Source organism: Stenella coeruleoalba (assembly GCF_951394435.1).
Source record: "Stenella coeruleoalba genome assembly, chromosome: 6".
In the NCBI taxonomy this organism is placed as follows: domain Eukaryota; kingdom Metazoa; phylum Chordata; class Mammalia; order Artiodactyla; family Delphinidae; genus Stenella; species Stenella coeruleoalba.
The window spans coordinates 119,376,427-119,394,981 of record NC_137151.1 but is presented as its reverse complement, the minus strand read 5'-3'; the positions used below and the strand labels follow the sequence as shown (position 1 = coordinate 119,394,981).

The 18,555-nt window shown below is 51.8% G+C and overlaps 1 protein-coding gene across 1 annotated transcript in view; it reads left to right on the top strand.

The window, feature by feature from the left end:
• The window catches only part of GPR55 (G protein-coupled receptor 55), a 67,782-nt gene extending 56,872 nt beyond the window's left edge, over window positions 1-10,910 (top strand). Inside the window, exon 2 of the transcript XR_013828686.1 lies at window positions 9,943-10,910. The gene's annotated coding sequence lies outside the window, so the exon portion shown is untranslated. The remainder of the gene's footprint in view (window positions 1-9,942) is intronic.
• The last annotated feature ends 7,645 nt before the right edge of the window (window positions 10,911-18,555 follow it).

Sequence of the window (18,555 nt, the reverse complement as noted above, 5' to 3'; positions counted from 1 at the left end):
AATGATGTGAATGAGTGATGTTCAATTCCAAGGACCAAGTTCAAACATGTCACCTACTCAGGGCTCCCTCTTCCCTCGGTTGGGACACTTGGGGACTGTTATGGACTGAATGTTTGTGCCCCCCCCCCCAGTTCATATGTTGAAATCCCACCCTCTCCCCGCAATGTGATGGTATTAGGAGGTGGGGCCTTTGGGATATGATAAGGTCATGAGGGTGGAGCCCTCATGAATGGGATTAGTGCCCGTATTAGTGCCTGTATTAGTGCCCCTATTAGTGCCCCAGAGAGCTCCCTTGCTCCTTCTACCATGTGAGGACACAGTGAGAAGTCAGCAGTCTGGGACAAGGAAGACGGCTCTCACTGGACCCCAACCATCCTGGCGCCCTGATCTCGGACTTCCAGCCTCCAGAACTGTGAGAACTAACTGTCTGTTAGTTGTTTAAGCTGCCCAGTCCATGGTATTATGTTACAGCAGCCTGAACTAAGACAGGACTCAGTTTAGCAATTAGTTAGATTGAGAAAATGTTGTTTACCGAAGTTCCCCTTCAGAAAAGAAAGTATTGGGGAAAGTCTTTGGAGGTGAAAATGGGAGGAACTGTCCCAAGAGAGAAAGGGGCCAGGATCTATTGCCTCAGAAAAGGAGGAAGGAAGAAGGGAGACGGGAGAGTGTTAGGAAGCAGGAAAGAACGAGAAGGATGGCAGAGGGCATGTGTGGCCTGGACGATCTCTAGTAAATGGTGAAAATCTTGCAGTGCCTGGCATGAGCAAACGCTGTGGAACCAGGGAAGGAAGTCGTGGTGGCTGATGGCCTGAAGCAGCACGGAAAAGAAAGATGAGGAAGGATGTGAGCCCTGGAGTGTGTGGCTGTCCTGGGGAGGGCCCTGTCCCCCTCAGCCCATGACACTGGGGTTCTGGTCAGGTTTATCCAGGCCCGCAAGGGGCAGGGAGCCGGGGTGACCCTGGGGGACTGGAGGTTGCCTGGTGCCTATAAGATGAGAGCAGGCCACGGTCACCCCAGGTGGGCTGAACACTGGACCCCCTGAGACCACCTCCCTCCCCTGGCCTGAGCTGGCTATGGCCCGGCCCTCAGCCCTCGAGGGTGAGCTACACTCAGGTCGAGCTCCCTGGGACCTTGGAGGCAGCCTGACTGAAAATGGTGAGATCTCAGCGCTGGGTTAAAAGGTCAAGGCTGACTCCTGGCTCCTACGCTGACCGCTGTGTTCTCATGGCCAAGTTACGTCGTTCAGTGCACCAGTGCCTCAGCTTTAAATGGAAATAACAGCTCTACCTGTGACGCAACAACACATAGAAAATGTCTGGCATGTGTAAGGGCTCCGTAAATATCAGCTCTTAGAACTGTGGTGAGGTGCTTTTTCTTTTTTTTAAACAAAACAGTGGCCAGTTGCTCTCTGGATGGCCATGGCTCTTAATGAGTTCTGTGTCATGGATTCCTCCTGCAGTCTGGGGAAGCCTATGCACTTTCCCCAGGATCATAGTTTGTTTTTTTTTTTTGCGGTACGTGGGGCCCTCACTATTGTGGCCTCTCCCGTTGCGGAGCACAGGCTCCGGACACGCAGGTTCAGCGGCCACGGCTCACGGGCCCAGCCGTTCCACGGCATGTGGGATCTTCCCAGACCGGGGCACGAACCCGCGTCCCCTGCATCGGCAGGCGGACTCTCAACCACTGCGCCACCAGGGAAGCCCAGGATCATAGTTTTAAATGCATGAAGTAAAAGACATAGGATGGTAAAGGAAACCAAATATACTGAAATACAATGAACAGAATTTAAGAATCGTGATAGAGCAATATATGTGCTTTATCGAGGCCTTGGATAAAGGAGGTCTAGTGACAGGTTCAGTAACTTATCATGATCTTGAATTAGTGATACGCTGAGCTGAAATAACATTTTAAAATATCTACAGCAATTGTGGTGCTATAGGAAAATAGTTGTGATTTCTACTGGTGACAAAGTCCCAGGCACCATACGTACTACTGTGGTGTGATGCCTGTAAGCACAAAGGAAGGAAATGCTAGTTTCAATCAGTGATTCGTGAAAATAAATACCTAATGCTTTTCCCCAACCAGTTCATGACGCCGCCACTGGCTCTCACTCCTGATTCCCAGGTTAAGAGCTCCTGGTTGACGCAGAGACAGCGATACCTGGAACAGACGTTCTTCCTCTGGAGAAGGATCAGTTGTGTGCCCTCTTTATTTTAGTTTTAGATTCATTTTTTTATTGAAGTAACGTTGTTTTATATCATCACATGTTTCACGTGTACATTATATTTCTACTTCTACATACCTTACAGCACGCTCACCACAAAAAATGGAGTTTTCATCCGTCACCGTACAGCGGATCCCCTTTACACAATTCTCACCCTCTTTCACCTCTGGTAACCACTACCTTGTTCTGTGTGCCCCCTTGGTTACGCAAAGGTGAGCCACCAGGGTGCCAGCCTCTTTCTCTTGGGGTGTGAGCTGTGGCGCTTAGCAGAAGCTGGCCCGCCCCTGCTGGTAGGGGTGAGACTCCCTGGGGCTCTCTGAAGACAGAAGCACCCACATCCCAGCCCTGACCTCTGAGATGCAAAGTCGGGCACACCTGTTCAGGTGAGCTAGGGTGATCCAAGGAGCAGTGGCAGGGAAGAGCAGAGAAGCCCTCCGATTAAATCACCTTGAGTGAAGGGGGATTTGGGCTGATGTGCTGCTCTCATTTCACAGGAGGAGGGCTGAGGCCGGTGTGGAAGGTGGCGTATGCTAATTACCCTTCCCGCCCAGCCTCCACGCCCCAGGGGCCGTGCTTTGGGCAGTGATGGCTGAGTGTGGGAAAGTAGACTAAGAAGAGCTGTAATCCCGCACCTAGTCCGTGAAGGGCATCCCACCCTCCAGGGTAGCAGCATCGTCTGCGAGCGCGAGCTTCAATAGCGACACCTTGTGACAGCCAGGAGCAATCGTAGCGGTGGGCTCTTGGGACCCTGATTCTTCTGGTGTGAAGAAACAAAGCTGACCTCCCCCTGGACGCTGAGATTTTTGAATAATATGGGGCAGCTCTCTTCGTGCCCCAAAGACACACGGGGACTAAAACAATGAATTGGGGCAATAAAGGAAATGTGAACATATTTGTAATCTAAGTTGGTGAAGCAGGTCATACCTGTTACATTATCGTCATATTATTATAGATGATATTTTAATTATTACTGTTCCTCCCATGTGCTGCTGTAATAAGTTCCATTCTCAGAGGATGACCTTACCTAACCTTACATGAAAGTTCTCGGGGGCACCTTATTGTCACCCTATAAAGCATCTCCAATCACGACAGCAGATACAGCCTTTGGTGAGCTTGAGAATTCAGGTTCCCAACTCCTCCAGCGCCCCCTCCCTTCTACTGCTCTCCCCACACTACCAGGCCATCTGCTTCTCATCATCAGTCGTTACTCGTTACTCCTCCTTTAACTGCTTGGCCACGTGATTTCTTCTTTGTTGGGATATTTACAATGAAACTGGGACAAGCTATAACTCAAAGAAGAACTCAAGATAGCAAAGGGGAAACACTTTCAGAAATACTCCCTATGCTTCTGAAATTACACAAACAGCCTGCATGGGTGAGGTACTGCCAAGACTTCCCAAGGCTGTGGAACATCTGGCATCAGAGCACCTGGGGAGGGGGCGGCACAGGCCGATGAGAAATCCTTGGGCAGAGAAAGGGGCTTGGGTACGTTTTAAGTTTCTGTACGTTATAATCCACTAGCCCTGGGCTTCCATAGAGTATCCTGCACTCCAATAGCCTATGTCAGTCGTCCTTTATGGGAGAAGGGAATTGGAGAGGTGTTCCATGTGGGTCAGATATACAGACTTGTAGGACCCAGGACCGTTTCCCCTGGGACTTCTAAGACTATTGTGGGGACGCCAGGGTTCCCACTGAATGTGGGATGAAATCACAAGTCTTTCTGTTTGGAGATTAAAGTAAGGGGGACCCCTGGACTTCCCTGGCAGTCCAGTGATTAAGACTTTGCCTTCCAACGCAGGGGGTGTGGGTTCGATCCCTGGTCAGGGAGCTAAGATCCCACACACCTCACAGCCAAAAAACCAAAACATAAAATAGAAGTAATATTGTAACAAATTCAATAAAGACTTTAAAAATGGTCCACATCAAAACCAGAATCTCAAAAAAAAAAAAGAAAAGTAAGGGTGACCCCATAAAACAGAGGACTTGTCACTAGAAATAGATATGAACAGGACCTTGCCTTGGAAGGGAACTGTTTTACAGATGTGGAAACAGATGTGAATGGAGGCATGAGTGGCGGCAGCTCTCCGATTCCCAGGTGCGGGCTCTTTCCACGACAGCGCTCTGGGTCTCTGTGCCTGGCCCTCCCTCCCCTCTCTGAGATCCTCTCGGGGCTCTTCAAACACCCTGAGCCGTCACAGAGTGACCAGTCTGCTGCCGAAGTGGGCGCAGCCCGCCCTCCAGCCTCCCCCAGTCAGCACGTGGTGGAGAGCAGACTTCTCTCCTGGTCTGTTCCGCCTGATTTGGCCCTCCACTACGCAGTACACTGGGCACGGAGCTCTAAACAGAAACGGTCCTTCTTAATTGTCTCTCCCAGAGACGGCTCTCATCCCCTCTTTGCCTGCAGGCCTGGCACAGGCTGGGCGCACGGCGGAGCCGATAAACACCTGCTAGTTGACAGCTGCAACCATCACCATTGTCCCAGCCCTCACTTCAAACCAGGAGGCAACTGGAGGCTCGACTCCACCTGAATCCTAGGCCCCATAGCACCTGCTGGAGGTAACAGAGAGCCAGGGTTCCCCCCCAAAGCCCTTATCCCCAACCGGGCACAAAGGGCCTCACCACCCTCGTAGAAGTGATGATAATGCCCGGGTGCCTGGGATGTCCCACATCAGCAGTTATGAATGAAGTCACATTTATCTTAAGGTTAAATAAAAACTCTAAGCCTCCAACATTACAGGAAGGGGCACTTATGGGGTAAAATGGCCAGTGATTGTGTCACACAGGGATTCCAAAAGTGCTGAATCTGAGTAACTGAGCCTCGAGCGGAGGTCATGGGGTTCGGAAGCCCCTGGTGGCTTAACTTGGCCCAAGGGATGGTGAGGACACAGACACCCAAGAGGCTAGTGAAAAGTTGAGATAAAAATGTTCCATAAAATGTGAAAGCGGAAAAGAGCAACATTTTCAAATTAATGCACTAGTTACCTTTTATGAAATTAAAATATGTCTTTAAAAACACACCCATGAACGACTCCCTGAGACATTTGAACAATGGCACACACACCCCTAATAGGCTGTATATTCAGATTGGATCTTCTCATTTGAGAAAACTATTGCTTTTGCATACGCATCTTCTTAACGGCCAAGTGGGAGATGCCTCATACCCAGGCTTGCCCTAGGTTTGGGCAAATATGGCGTGTGCCCCCGGTTCCTGGAGAAGCCCAGGCCTGGGTAGGTGGAGCGAATCCAGACACCTCTAATGGGACATGGAAGCAGATAGGGGTGGCATATCCCCGGAGACAATGTCAGGCCTAACGTCGCCCATCCCTGCCACAGCGGGGTGACCCCAGGGCCCAAGGCTGGGGACCCCTGCAGCAAGTTGCCATCAGTCCTCCCTCGGGGGAAGGAGGCACCTGCGGAGGGGGCCTGAGCGCCGGGCTGCTGCGCGTCTCATGCGCGACTTCCAGCTGCTCCTATTTACTTGCGGAGCTGGATCTCGTGTCTCTCGCTGGCAGCAAAGAAGCCTCCTGGCAGGAAATGATTCCTGCTCCAGGATGAGGAGGCCTGGCTGTGGGGAGAGGGGAGAGCGGGGGCTCTGCGTGCAGGCGGGACTTGGGGATCCTCTCTGATGGGACCGGGAAGGGAGTCGTGTATGGTCAGACACTCCCACCAGTCTCAGAGCCGCAGGGGTATAATCTCACCTAACTCCTTGGGAAACACTGGGTTAGGGTGTTTGGGACGAAAGCTCTCTGGGGTGGTACAGGCAGCACCGCGCCCGTCGACTGCACCCGGGGATGGTGCAGATTCTTCCCTTCCATGAAGATGAGGAGGTCGAGACCCCCAGGGGGCACTGGGGAGGCCCCGTCCACTGAAACCAGGGTGGTCTCCACGGCAGAGGTGGGGGTGGCAGGGGAGCTGCTCCGACTTCGCTGGTGCAGGTTAGCAGAGGCTGACGGAGGGTTCTGTCTACCCCGTGCCTGCGGTAGGGGCCACCTGGTCCAGATGTTGCCACCTGAAGGTCAAAGAAGTGATGGGACTCTCCCCCTCCCCCACATCTCCGGGGTACTCGTACCGCCCTCTGGTCCTGGCTTTGGACGCGCATCTCTCTGGGAAGACTTCCCTGACCCCCAGCCTAGATTAGGCCCTTCCTCTGTGTCCCCACAGTGCTCTGTCTTCACATGGATCTGAGGTGCATGAGGGTTGTTGGTTGTAGGGAACTCGCTCAGATCCCTTCAAGAAAAACAGATTTAGGGCTTCCCTAGTGGTGCAGTGGTTGAGAGTCCGCCTGCCGGTGCAGGGGACACGGGTTCGTGCCCCGGTCCGGGAAGATCCCACATGCCGCGGAGCGGCTGGGCCCGTGAGCCATGGCTGCTGAGCCTGCGCGTCCGGAGCCTGTGCTCCGCAATGGGAGAGGCCACAGCAGTGAGAGGCCCACGTACTGCAAAAAAAAAAAAGAAAAAAAAAAGAAAAACAGATTTATTATAGAGACTGGATGAGGATGATAGTCACACGCTTTATAATTTTACTACAAATCACTGAATCGTTAAACAAGGAAGAAAGGAAAGGAGGAGGAAGCTGTTTCATTGTAAGGATGCCCATGGAAATAAAGGCAACAGAACTCAGCTCCATTGCAGGCCCAAAGCAAGCCCTCCCTGGGCTGGGCCCCCTGGGGCTATGGCTCAGTGCTTAGAGGGCTGGAGGCCCCAGAAGGTCTCCTGACTCTGCTCTCCCCTCCAGCCTTTCAGCTCTGTCTCCTGCCACCACTGTTCCAGCCAGCGGCCATGGTCTCTGCTGGCCAGTCCCGCTATATCAACCACTGGCAGCCTCAGGACGGTCAGGCGTTCACCAACAGGTCCAGCTGACCATGGTGGCGACTGTGGAACCACACAATGCACGACATGGTGGCCTACGGTGCCGGCTCAAGCCAGCAGCAGGGCCCCGACAGGCGTCCTGAGGCTCTGTGTGTCTGTCTCTACCTCTACGCCTGGGGCTGCCGCCTGCGAAGTCTTATTGGAACACAGTCACGCCCAATTTAACTGTCTGTAGCTATAATGGCAGAGTTGGGTAGATACGACGGAGACTATGGCGTGTGCAAAGCCCAAAATATTTCTGATCTGGCCCTTTGCGGAGAAGATTTCCTGACCTCTGCTCTGAGCTACAAGCTCTTGAGGGCAGGGGCCAGGTCTTGTTCACCCCTAGTAAACACACTTAGAAGAATGACTGACACATAGTCGGAGCTCAACACATTGTGTTAAATGAATACGTGAATGGTGTCTGGGCTGAATCTGTTCAGGCTGCACCCCTCACTTTGGAACGAGGCACCCTCCTGCCCGTTGGACGGTGACCAACGGTGCCAGTTTGCCCAGCAATGCAGGTTTCCAGGGACATGGGACAGTCAGTGGGAAAGCTGGCAAAATCCTGGGCAAACCTGGACAATTTGCTCACCTTATGTTCAACAGCCTGGCCTCTTTCTATGCGGAATGCCCACCTGCTGCATTTTGGCCAACGAATCCACACGGGCTGCTGGCAGAACTCCATGCCGAGCAGAGACAGGTCCACGAGTAAGTGCCTACGTAACAGTAACAGCTTCAAACAACTGGTTAGAAGAGCAAGGCCCGAGGATGGCAGCAAGGGGGCTGGAGAGGCAGCCGTGATGGGGATCCCGGGTGTTAGTGAGTGAAGCAGCTGAGATCTCTTTGGGCCAGGATGTTGAAGAAAGTCTCCCGGGAGCAGGAGTCCAGCTGGGTCTTGAGTGGATGAGACGGAATCCATCACTGGTGGAGAAGAAGGAAGGCAATGACGTTACGGGTGTATGAGGCCCCCAGTGTCCATGTTAATTCCCAGGGAAAACTCAGGTGGGTCCCATGGCCGTTCCTGAGCCAGTTTCTGTGGCCAGAAGGTGAGGTGCTGACCAGCTAGATGGCCACATGCCCGTCTCAGAGGGGACAGTGGGGATGCTGATTGTGGCCCCAGGAGCATCCCGCAGAGTGGAAGAGGTGCTCCGGAAAGGAAATTGAGGCGGCCTGGTTTGGGTTCCTTGGAAAGCAGAGCAAGAAGCAAAGCCACGGTGCCACTCCTTTGTTAGGGAGGGTGACCTCAGAGAGCAGGAGAGGGAAAGGGAGTGCGTCTGGGACGGAGAGGGAGCCAGTTCCGGAGTGTGTTATGCAGCTGAGTGCAGACTGGTGACAAATGTAACTGGTTGCTCAGTGCCCCAGGACCATCTTCTGAGAATCTGTCTAAGTAACTGTTTCTCAGCACAGTCCTGCAGAAGAGAAGGGAGGGAATTTGTCCACAGTCTCCCCTTTCTCGTTGGTTCACATGTAGGGTGTGACTTGGTGGGCTTTCCAGTTGCTCATGGGTGGATGCGGCGTCTCACACACTCATGCCCAGGGCAGCCCGAGAGGCAGGAAATGTATAGCGCGCACCCGAGGCCAGAGGCTGCTCAGCTGAGGGGGTCTGAGTCCACACAGAGGCGGTGATCTCAGCAAAGGCTGGGGCTGGTGGCCAGTGACCCACAGATAAGCGAGAGGGTCCAAAGTGGCCCGAGAGGCGTCGGATCCAGAGGGGACTTGAGAGTGTGCAGTGAGATAAGACTCAAGTGACCACTGTCTTCCTCCACACAGTCTGGTCTCCCGCCTCTACTGAAGCTGAGACCAGGGCCAACCGGCATTTGCACAGAGAGACAACCAGGGCTGGAACGGTCACTGGGTCATGGGAAGGTCAGCTGTTTCTCGCAAGAACCAAGGGACAGGCCTTAGCAGCCCCCAGAAGAAAAGGCAGGATGAGCTCCTCTCGGGGGAATCCAGAGAAGTCTGGAAAGGTTGCTCAGCAGATATTTAATTAAGCTTGAATTTAATTAAGCTTGAAGGAGTCATAAGCCCCGGGACCCTCGTCATCTCACGTGTAATGCAGAGGTTTGAGCAGAGCATTCGGGTTGGTGATATGGGAATCCAGAGTTAAGTAGTGAGGTTTGAAATTTTGCCAAAGGACCTGGAGGGGCGGCAAGACGATGGGAGGCTCTGCCCAGCCCCGGCTGTGGGTTGAAGGAGGGGGAAGGATGTGGTCTCAAGTCCCCACCGTGCAGGACTCTGCTCATCTCACTGTGTCCCCGTCAAACTCCGGCCCTCCTTTCTCAGTAGGAGCCAGAGATCATGGAATCCGAGGAGCGGTGTCCCATCCCTCGGCCTTGAGGGAGGATGAGTGTGTGAGGGTGGCCTTTGGTGGCTGTCTGTGGGGTCTGATCACCATCTCCTTGCGCAGGAACGGCTGAGGCTTCTGTCTGATGGGAACTCGGCCAGGGTCAAAAAGGAAAGTGAAACAAGTAATATCACAAAACTGTGAAAACATCTGGTCTTGAGGACAGAGGATAACCTTTAATATGAATCCAACACACAGGTCCCCTGCTTTGCTTTTTTGGGCCACACCCCACCCCTCATGATACCCTGGACTTCCCCATCATAACGGCACAATGCCCGATAACTTCCGGTTTGTGCTCTCCTACCAGACCTCGGGCTCTAAGAGGGCAGGGCCCGTTTCTTGTTCACAATCCCATGCCCAGCGCCTGCCACACGGCAGGCTCTCAACCATGCTCCGAAAGCCCGTGTTTCGTATCTTGGTCTAGATAGCAGGCCTACCCAGGCCGAGAGGCTGGCTATGAGGTCTGTGAGCTCCCAGAGGGCAAGGCTGTGTCCTGCTTACCTCTGTTCCCATTCCCTGGACAGGACCCAGCACACAGGATGGCTCAGAGCCGTTTACCGAGTGAACGACTGACATCATCTCCTCACTCAGCGCCTTTTTGGTTCCATCCCAGCCTGCAGCCTGGGTGAGCCGAATGATGTGCAGAAGGCCTTCTCTTAACAGCTTGGAAAACTGGGACGACACCCTCTCTGTGCAGAGGCGGGATTGGATGCGGTGAGGGTGTCCTCTCGACCCGCTGCGGGCAGCGGTGTGGGGTGTTCTCACTTGCTGGGTGCCCACTTGCCCCGAGGAGGGGCGGCCACGCGGCTGCCTCACAGAACTCGTGGAAGACGGCCCTCCTGAGCCAGGGCATAGGAGCCCCCAGGCTCGGGACTGCCCGAGGGGGCCCCTGGAGCCCGAGACTTGGTGCAAGTCACTGAAATACTGTTTTTTCCACCCAGAGCTTGTCCCAGTTCTGGTCAATGCGAGTTGCATTACCAGCAATGACAGACAAGAGCACAAAGCCAGCTGGAGGAGAGCCAACTGGAAACGTTCCTGGTCTCAGAGGCACGATCTCTGCTCAGCAAAGCCTGGCCCTGGAGCCTTGGTGACAGAGGTCTCCTGGGTAACGGTGGCCAGAATGAGGAGCTCAGGCCCTACGGGGGTCTCTGGAGCCAAACGGGCAGGCTGTGTGGGGCGGCTCTGCGGTGACAGGTTCCCCGAGGGGAGAAACCACCTGGGGGGGTGCTGGGGCTCCATCCGCACTGCAGGCCAAGGAGGTGGGTGCAGCCTGGGTGGTTAGGGGCTGAGATGTCCTCCGTGACACCTGGGGGATGGGGGCTCTCCTGAAACAGAATGCATCTCACCCCTCCAACCCCACATTGTAAGGTCTCCAGTCACCACAGCCCAGGCCTGCCCTGCCTCCCAGGAACAGGGCATTTCTGAACACCTAGAGAATCTGGTTTTCCCATTTCTTTTGAAACGGGACAAAAGGAATTTTGCTTCCCAGCCTGATTAGAGCTGCCCCGTTTCTCACACCATTTGGTGTTCCATCAGATTGCTGCCAACTACTCCTAACCGCCTGGGTCCAGAGGCCTGATGATGCCCCAGGATGGGTCAGCTGTGCCCCTGCTTCCTGCAGAAATGACACAGCCTCGGCCCTGCAGAACGGAGCCTCGCTGCACTGATGAACTGCCAGGGCTGCCCAGGCAGAGGCTGCGGTAGGGGGTGGTCTGTCCTCTTCCAAGCCTGGACTCACCACTTCTTTCTCTTCTCTGGCTTCATTCTCTCCCTCTCCAGCTAACTTTACCACGAAGAGACCTGTGGAGGCCCCCAGGAGGTCGGTTATAGTTTTACAACAATAAATCCCTCTCAATTAGTGGGAGCCCATGGGGAGGGGTTTGGGGTTGGGAGGGGTGGGCAATGTCAACATCGTTCCACAGGATGTGTCCCAACCTAGGGAAGCTGATAGCCTAGACGCCCCCCCCCCCCACCAAGTGGCGCCAGGAAAAGACCTTCCAGGAGTGAAGCCCAGACCCCCAGGCACTTTGCTGCATGTCCAGGAGAAGGGGAGGAAGGCCTGGGGGGATCTCCGGTGAGGACCCTAGAGGCCAGAGACCAGAGACAGGAGACGTCAGAGGCAGATGCCAAAAGGACTAACGGTGGGAAATGTTTTCCACCGTCTTCTGGCGTAACGTGTGCATAGGATTGTCTAATATTAACATTGAATTCTTTTGAGCCATGGGCTACTTGTACATTCTTCCAACGATTGTGAGCTCAAATGAGAGCTTATTTAATCCTATCAGTAACCAAACGAGATAGATATTTTTATCTCCAGTTTACAGAGGGGGAAAATGAGACTTGGGGAGATTAAATAACTTGCTCAAGCTCACTGTGGTAGCTTGTATCCAAAGATGGCCCCAAACAACTTCACCCCTTCATGTACACGGGTGCTACTTCTCTAAGAGATGGAGCTTAGGGGCTTCCCTGGTGGCGCAGTGGTTCAGAGTCCGCCTGCCGATGCAGGGGACACGGGCTCGTGCCCCGGTCCAGGAGGATCCCACATGCCACAGAGCGGCTGGGCCTGTGAGCCATGGCCGCTGAGCCTGCGTGTCCGGAGCCTCTGCTCTGCAGCGGGAGAGGCCACAACAGCGAGAGGCCCGCGTACCGCAAAAAAAAAAAAAAAAAAAAGAGAGAGAGATGGAGCTTATGTCTCCTCTTGAATCTGGGTCAGGCTCAGAACTGCTAGACCAATAGAATGAAGAGGAGATGATGTGCTGGGACCTCCAAGCCCAGGCATTAAGAAGGCTTAGGAGCTTTGGCTTCCTCCCTTTTGGAACCCAGCCTCCATGATGTGGGGAAGCCCAAGCAGTCAGGTGGAGAGGCTTATTTGGAAGAGAGTCAAGGCTCTTGGCTGCCTGCCCCAGCTGAGTTCTGAACTGATGTGAAACTATTTTAGAAGAGGATCTTCTTTCCCCCATTAAGACAACCCAACTCATGACACATAGGGCGAAATCAAGCCATCTCCACTGAGCCCTGCACACATTGTAAAATCCTGAGTAAATACCTGTTATCCCGAGCCACAGGTTTTGCAGTGTTTATTACTCAGCAATAGATAACCAAAACAACCACACAGCCAGTAAGTGGCAGAAATGGGATTCAAACCCAGGTCTGGTAGTCCAGAGTTCACTCTCTAACCACTGTCTCCCATGGCTGACCTGCAACCACTGATGTGCAGGGCATCATCTGACCCATCTCCCCGAGATGAGGCTGGCAAACTTCCTTTCACATCCAAGATGCAGGCTGGGCACCCTCAGTTTCCAGGAGCCCTGGAATGTCAGAACCTTCCCCCTCGCACAGCTTCTGGAACTCCCAGCCCAGCCTGGGCTGGGTGCAAAGAGATGGCCTCAGGTCAGACTCACTGCTCCAGTCCCTCCGCAGTCACAGAACCAGCTGCCCGGGATGCCCACGGGGGCCCTTCCCCCTTCTCCCCGCATCCCCCCTCTGAGTGTAGATGAAGAGCCCACAAGCTGAGAGAAAAAGAAGTCAGAGGCAAGTGAGGTTGCCCTGGTGCCCCTGACCCTCATCACCTGAGGTCAGCGCCAAGGAGGAGACTTGTTACACCCCTTTGGGATCTGAGAAAAGAGGGGGATAATGCCCCCTAGACAGACATTCCAAAATAAAGGGCTTGGAAAGGAGATGGCCCCAAACCAAGCCTGCAACCCCAGGATGCTACCTGGACAGAGCGTCTCTAAGGAGAGAAGATCAGCCTCCTACGTACCTTGGCCTTTTGCCAAGTGAGAGGGGCTTCCCTGAGCGTGCAGAGAACTTGCTATGTGTCCTTTGTGGCTGGGATAGGGGACCCTGAGGACCTGGTGTGTGACAAGCACATGTAGAGGCTAGCGGTGATGGGCTGTGTCTAGAGCAGCCCTAGTGGAGCACAGAGCAAGGGGAGCTGGCTATGCCAGGAATGCCCATGCTGCAGAAGCATGGCATCAAAGGGTCCATGAATGTCTCAGGAGCTGGCCTGGGATGGTTAGACCCAGCCCTAGAAGTCTGGAGCTGGCGGAGAGATCACCTGTGCTGAGATGCAGCAGGAGGTGAGGATTGGGGGGATCAAAAGCTCCCACAGGTGCCGAAGTCTCCCATCGGTGGCCTCTCCGGCCCCTTGTCTCCTCCCTCCGTTACCCAGCAGCCCGGGGCGGGGAGGAGTGGAAGCACGAGGCGGGGGGGGGGGGGGGGGGGGGGGGGGGGCGGGAGCTGCTGGCAGGGCTCTCCCTGCCTGAACCGGTGGGGCTTCCCTGTGGCGCGGGTCTCCACGGTGGAGGGGACAGCTCCAGCTTCCGTGAACTTTGGAGTCTCCACTGTTTTGCATAACTCCACGCTGTAATGACTGAAATCGGATTTTTGTGGCTAAAAGTGACCCAGAGCATTTTTATTATCTTGGATTGACCTGAAAAACCAAGAAACTGACCTTAGATTTCATCCAGGGTTGAGGGAGAACTGACCCCACAGAGCAGGTTTGAAAAGGAAAGGGGAGAATGAAGTGGTTTTCTGAGTTTACCCACAGGGCTCTTCTGCTCAGTAAAAGTGTTACACAAACAAGGAAGAATTCTGGCTAATTTAGCCAGAAAGGGATTCATTGATAGGATACTGGGTAGCTCAGAGAATCACTGTGGGCTCAGGAAGCAGGTCCAGCAACTACATGGTGACAAAGGGAACTCCGGAGAGGACGCCACCACCTCCCTCTGCCCACAGGGCATTGGGTGACGCAGTCTTCGCATGTTCCTAGAAATTACAATAGGAGGCAGCCGCCACCTCCCATCAAAGCCCTGTTGGTGGGGAAAATGCCAAATATAAGCCCGTGACTCAGATGCTGGGCCCTGGAGCGGGGGAGCAGGCAAAAACCTATGAAAAGGGTGAACCCTTAATTGATCGCCCTTAAAATGGAAGTAACAGCTGCATTCACCCCCAAATTATCAAGATGACATTTTCTGCCACCAGGCTAAATGAGGATTTGAGAACTAGATTGTTCTACAAGATAGATTATTATAGAAAAATAAAAATACTTTCTTGCATGACTGAGTTTGCAGCTATGAGATTCATATTCACCCCAGAGACGAGGCAAGAAATGAACAAATGAATCAACGCAAGTCCCTGGCATGTGCTTGTACACAATGGATCCTGGCTCAGTAAGTGTTGGACAAGGATGCTGGTCCAAGTCATGGTCTACCCGTCCTCCCCATCCCCCCCGCCCTATTATCTCACTGCTGCCCAGTTAGCGGCAGGGCCTTCACTCCCGCGGGGCCAGACAGGACATGTGAGTACTTGTTCTCACAGGTAGTAGGCTCTCTCTGTGCTCCGGGAGAATACGCAGCACAGAGCAAGGGCCAGGAGACCCAGGCTCGGGGCCTCACCGATGCTCTGGACCCGCCCTCCTGGATCGGCACCACCCATCCCTGGTGCCCCCAAGCCCTGGACTCCAAGCCTCCCTTCCAGTCCCTCAGCCTCCCTCAGAGGACTCAGCCCCGGGAGGGCCGTAGGTGCCATGTCCTCTGGCCCATGGAGGGCGTACCTCTTGTCCCTGTTGCATTTTGCCCTCCCCACCCCCCCGCCCCCGCACCATTCTTCCTCACCATCCTTCAAAGCTCAGAGGAGTTCCCGGGAAGCCTGCCCTGGTCACTGTTTGGTCTCTCTCCTCTGAGCCCCATGCTGCCAGGCCACATGCAAACCAGTGTTCTTAAAGCTGGAAAAGACTTAGCCTTTTCAGAATGACTTAGTCCAAACTCTCCACTTTAAACAGGGGCAGGTTGAAACCCAGAGACAGTGTTAACTCACTGTAGCTGTACAGCCACACCGGTGGTCAGTGGCAGAGTCCAGACCCCTGGACCTCCAAACTCCAGTGCCCCTTCTCCCTCCTGGGATGCTGCATGCACTGCCTCGTGTGTCTGCTTCATATGTGGGTGCTGTGCCTCCCCACAAGGGCACATCCCATGGGGATGGTCTCTTTCTCCTTCTCAGGTGGACGGCAGGTGGTGCCCAGAGCCCACCAGGCATCCCCAGGGTGGGCAGAAGCCAATCCAGCATTCCCTCCCTAAGCATGTATTGATGCTCTGAGGTCCCAATAAGTAAGACTAGCACCAGTGGGTGGTAACTCCTTCAGGGGGGAAAGCTGAGAATGGTTTCCATGGAGACCGCCCAGGCTCTGGTTTCCATAGCAACGCTTGCAAGAGGTTACAGCGCTTCCTACTTATGTCAACTTAACATTTCCAACTGTTCTAGTCTTCAGGCCAAACCTGGGACTAATGCAGAGCTTCCTTTCTGGGACGGGTGACAGACCTCAAGGGCCAGAGGGGAAACAGGTGAAACACTGTGCAGTTAGCTGACAGTGAGGCCACCTCCTCACCTAACAGGCCCTCCTCCATCCCAGCAGCAGGGTATATATATGCGGAGTCATACACACACTTAAGTGATAAAAAGAGCACATCTTCATGACGTGGAAGGATATAAAGTCTTACAGCTCCTATGCACCTCCATAGAGCTAACTTCTAGAAAGTTCACAAGTGGTATATGTGTGTGTATATATATATATATATATATATATATATATATATATATATATATTTTTTTTTTTTTTTTTTTTCCTTGCTCAGCCACCTGCTTTACGCTAATTATAGATCTTGGAGAACTTTACACATCAGCACAAATAGATCTACTTCATTCTTTGTAATGGCAACAAAATATTGCATTTCTCTTTTTAAAACTAATTCTTCATCTGAAGGTCTTTGGTTTCCAGTTTCTTGCTATTACAGCAATAAACATCCTCGTACATATATTTCTGTATACTTGTTTGAGTATACCCATAGGGTAATTTCCCCGGGGTGAAATGGCTGCGTCACACACGTTGCATTTTACAATCTGAAATTTTACAATGTGATTCTTGTCAAACCAATTTACTGCCACTATTTTTTTTTTTTTTTTTTTTTTTGCGGTATGCGGGCCTCTCACCGTTGTGGCCTCTCCCGTTGCAGAGCACAGGCTCCGGACGCGCAGGCTCAGCGGCCATGGCTCATGGGCCCAGCTGCTCCGCGGCACGTGGGATCCTCCCGGACTGGGGCACGAACCCATGTCCCCTGCAGCGGCAGGCGGACTCTCAACCACTGCGCCACCAGGGAAGCCCCTACTGCCACTATTGATACAAGAAGACTTATACACACTTGGGAAGACTGGGCATTATTAAACTTAAACAAAACAAAACCACAAAACCAATCTCTCCTAATCATACTATGAGACCAGCAAAACTTTAACACAAAAGCCTGAAAAGGACAGTATGAAAAAGGAAAATTACAAGGTGAATTCCCTTTAAAGTCAAGAATAAAACAAGATTTGTAACTATTTCCATGGTACCAGAGCTCCTAGTCAGGGAGGTAAGATAAGAAAAAGAAATAAAAGTTTTAATTATTTGAATGGAAGAAACAAGATCTATTTATAGTCAATACAATTGCTTATATCAAAAACACAAAAGGATCGTTGGGTAACCTCTCAGAATAAAAAAGACGGCTTGGCAAATTTGCTGGATCAATAGTCAAAAATTAATTACATTTCTACACACTAGCAACAAAGAGTTATAATTATTAATTATAATATCAACAGTATAAGAGATTTAGGAATCAATGTAATGAAAACTGTGCAAGACCTCTACGAAAAAAGTATGAAACTGTATTGGAAGATATTAAAAATCCAAATAAATTTTTAAAATACCACGTTCATGCATCAGGACACTCAGTATTATAACAATTTCAATTCTCTCCAAGTGGATCTATAGATTTAATAGGAGTTCAATAAAAACCTCAACAGAACGTTTTGTGGAACTCGATAAATTGTTTCTGAAACGCGTATGAAAGCAAAAGCGTAAGAACAGTCACGGCGCTGCTGGAGCAAATTAAGGTGGGAGACGCGCACAGTCAGATGTGCACGTCTTATTTTAACTGTGGTTATGGCTCAAATAATAAACCCAATAGGACAGACTAGAGAGCCCAGAAATAGACCGTATGCATATGGAAACTAGATCATTGCAGGCACACACTGCAGCTCAGTGAGGAAAGGAAAATAATCCACGTCGAAGAGAACAAATGATTATTCCTACCTCACACCATACCAGGGAATAAATTCCAGGGGATTTTAAAATGTAATATATAAAACTTTAAAAGGAATAGAAGAAAAGATAGGATAATCTCTTTTCATTCTTGGGATAGGATGGATTTTTGAAACAAGGTGCACAAAACCCTAACCAAAAATAAGAAGATGGACACATTTGACTACATTAAAATCAATAATTTCTGCTTAGGAATTCCCCAGTGGTCCAGTGGTTAGGACTCCGAGCTTTCACTGCCGAGGGCCCAGATTCAATCCCTGGTTGGGGAACTAAGATCCTGCAAGCCATGTGGCATGGCCAAGCAAAAGACAACAACAAAAAAATCAATAATTTCTGCTCATCAAAGAGGTCACAACGAAAAGTGATAAGACAAACCACAAAGTTGGGTAAGGTATTTGCCACACATCAATGATAAACTATATAAAGAACTTCTACAAGTTAATAAGAAGAAAATGAAGCATCCAATAGAAAAATAGGCCAGAGAACACAAACAGGCATTTTATATAAAAGATCCAATACACATACGAAACTTGACTCACTTTCCTAGTAATCAGGGAAGTGATAATTAAAACCATAATGAAACACCATTTTACTCTCAATCCATGGACAAAAAATCCCAAGTGTTGTTAATATTAAGTGTTGGCAAGAACTTGGAACAAGGAGGATGCCTATGCAGTACAGGTGGGAATGTGAATTGGTTCAACTCATAAGAAACAATTTGGTAGAGTTTTTTTTTTTAATATTTATTTATTTGGTTGCGCTGGGTCTTAACTGCGGCAGGCAGGCTCCTTTAGTTGCGACTCAAGGGCTCCTTAGGTGCAGCACGTGGGCTCCTAAGTTGTGGCATGCATGTGGGATCCAATTCCCTGGCCAGGGACGGAACCTGGGTCCCCTGCATTGGGAGCACGGAGCCTTAACCACTGTGCCACCGGGGAAGTCCCCAATCTGGTAGCATTTTTGTGAGTTGGCCATTTGCATACTATGTGGCCCAAAGATTCCTTTT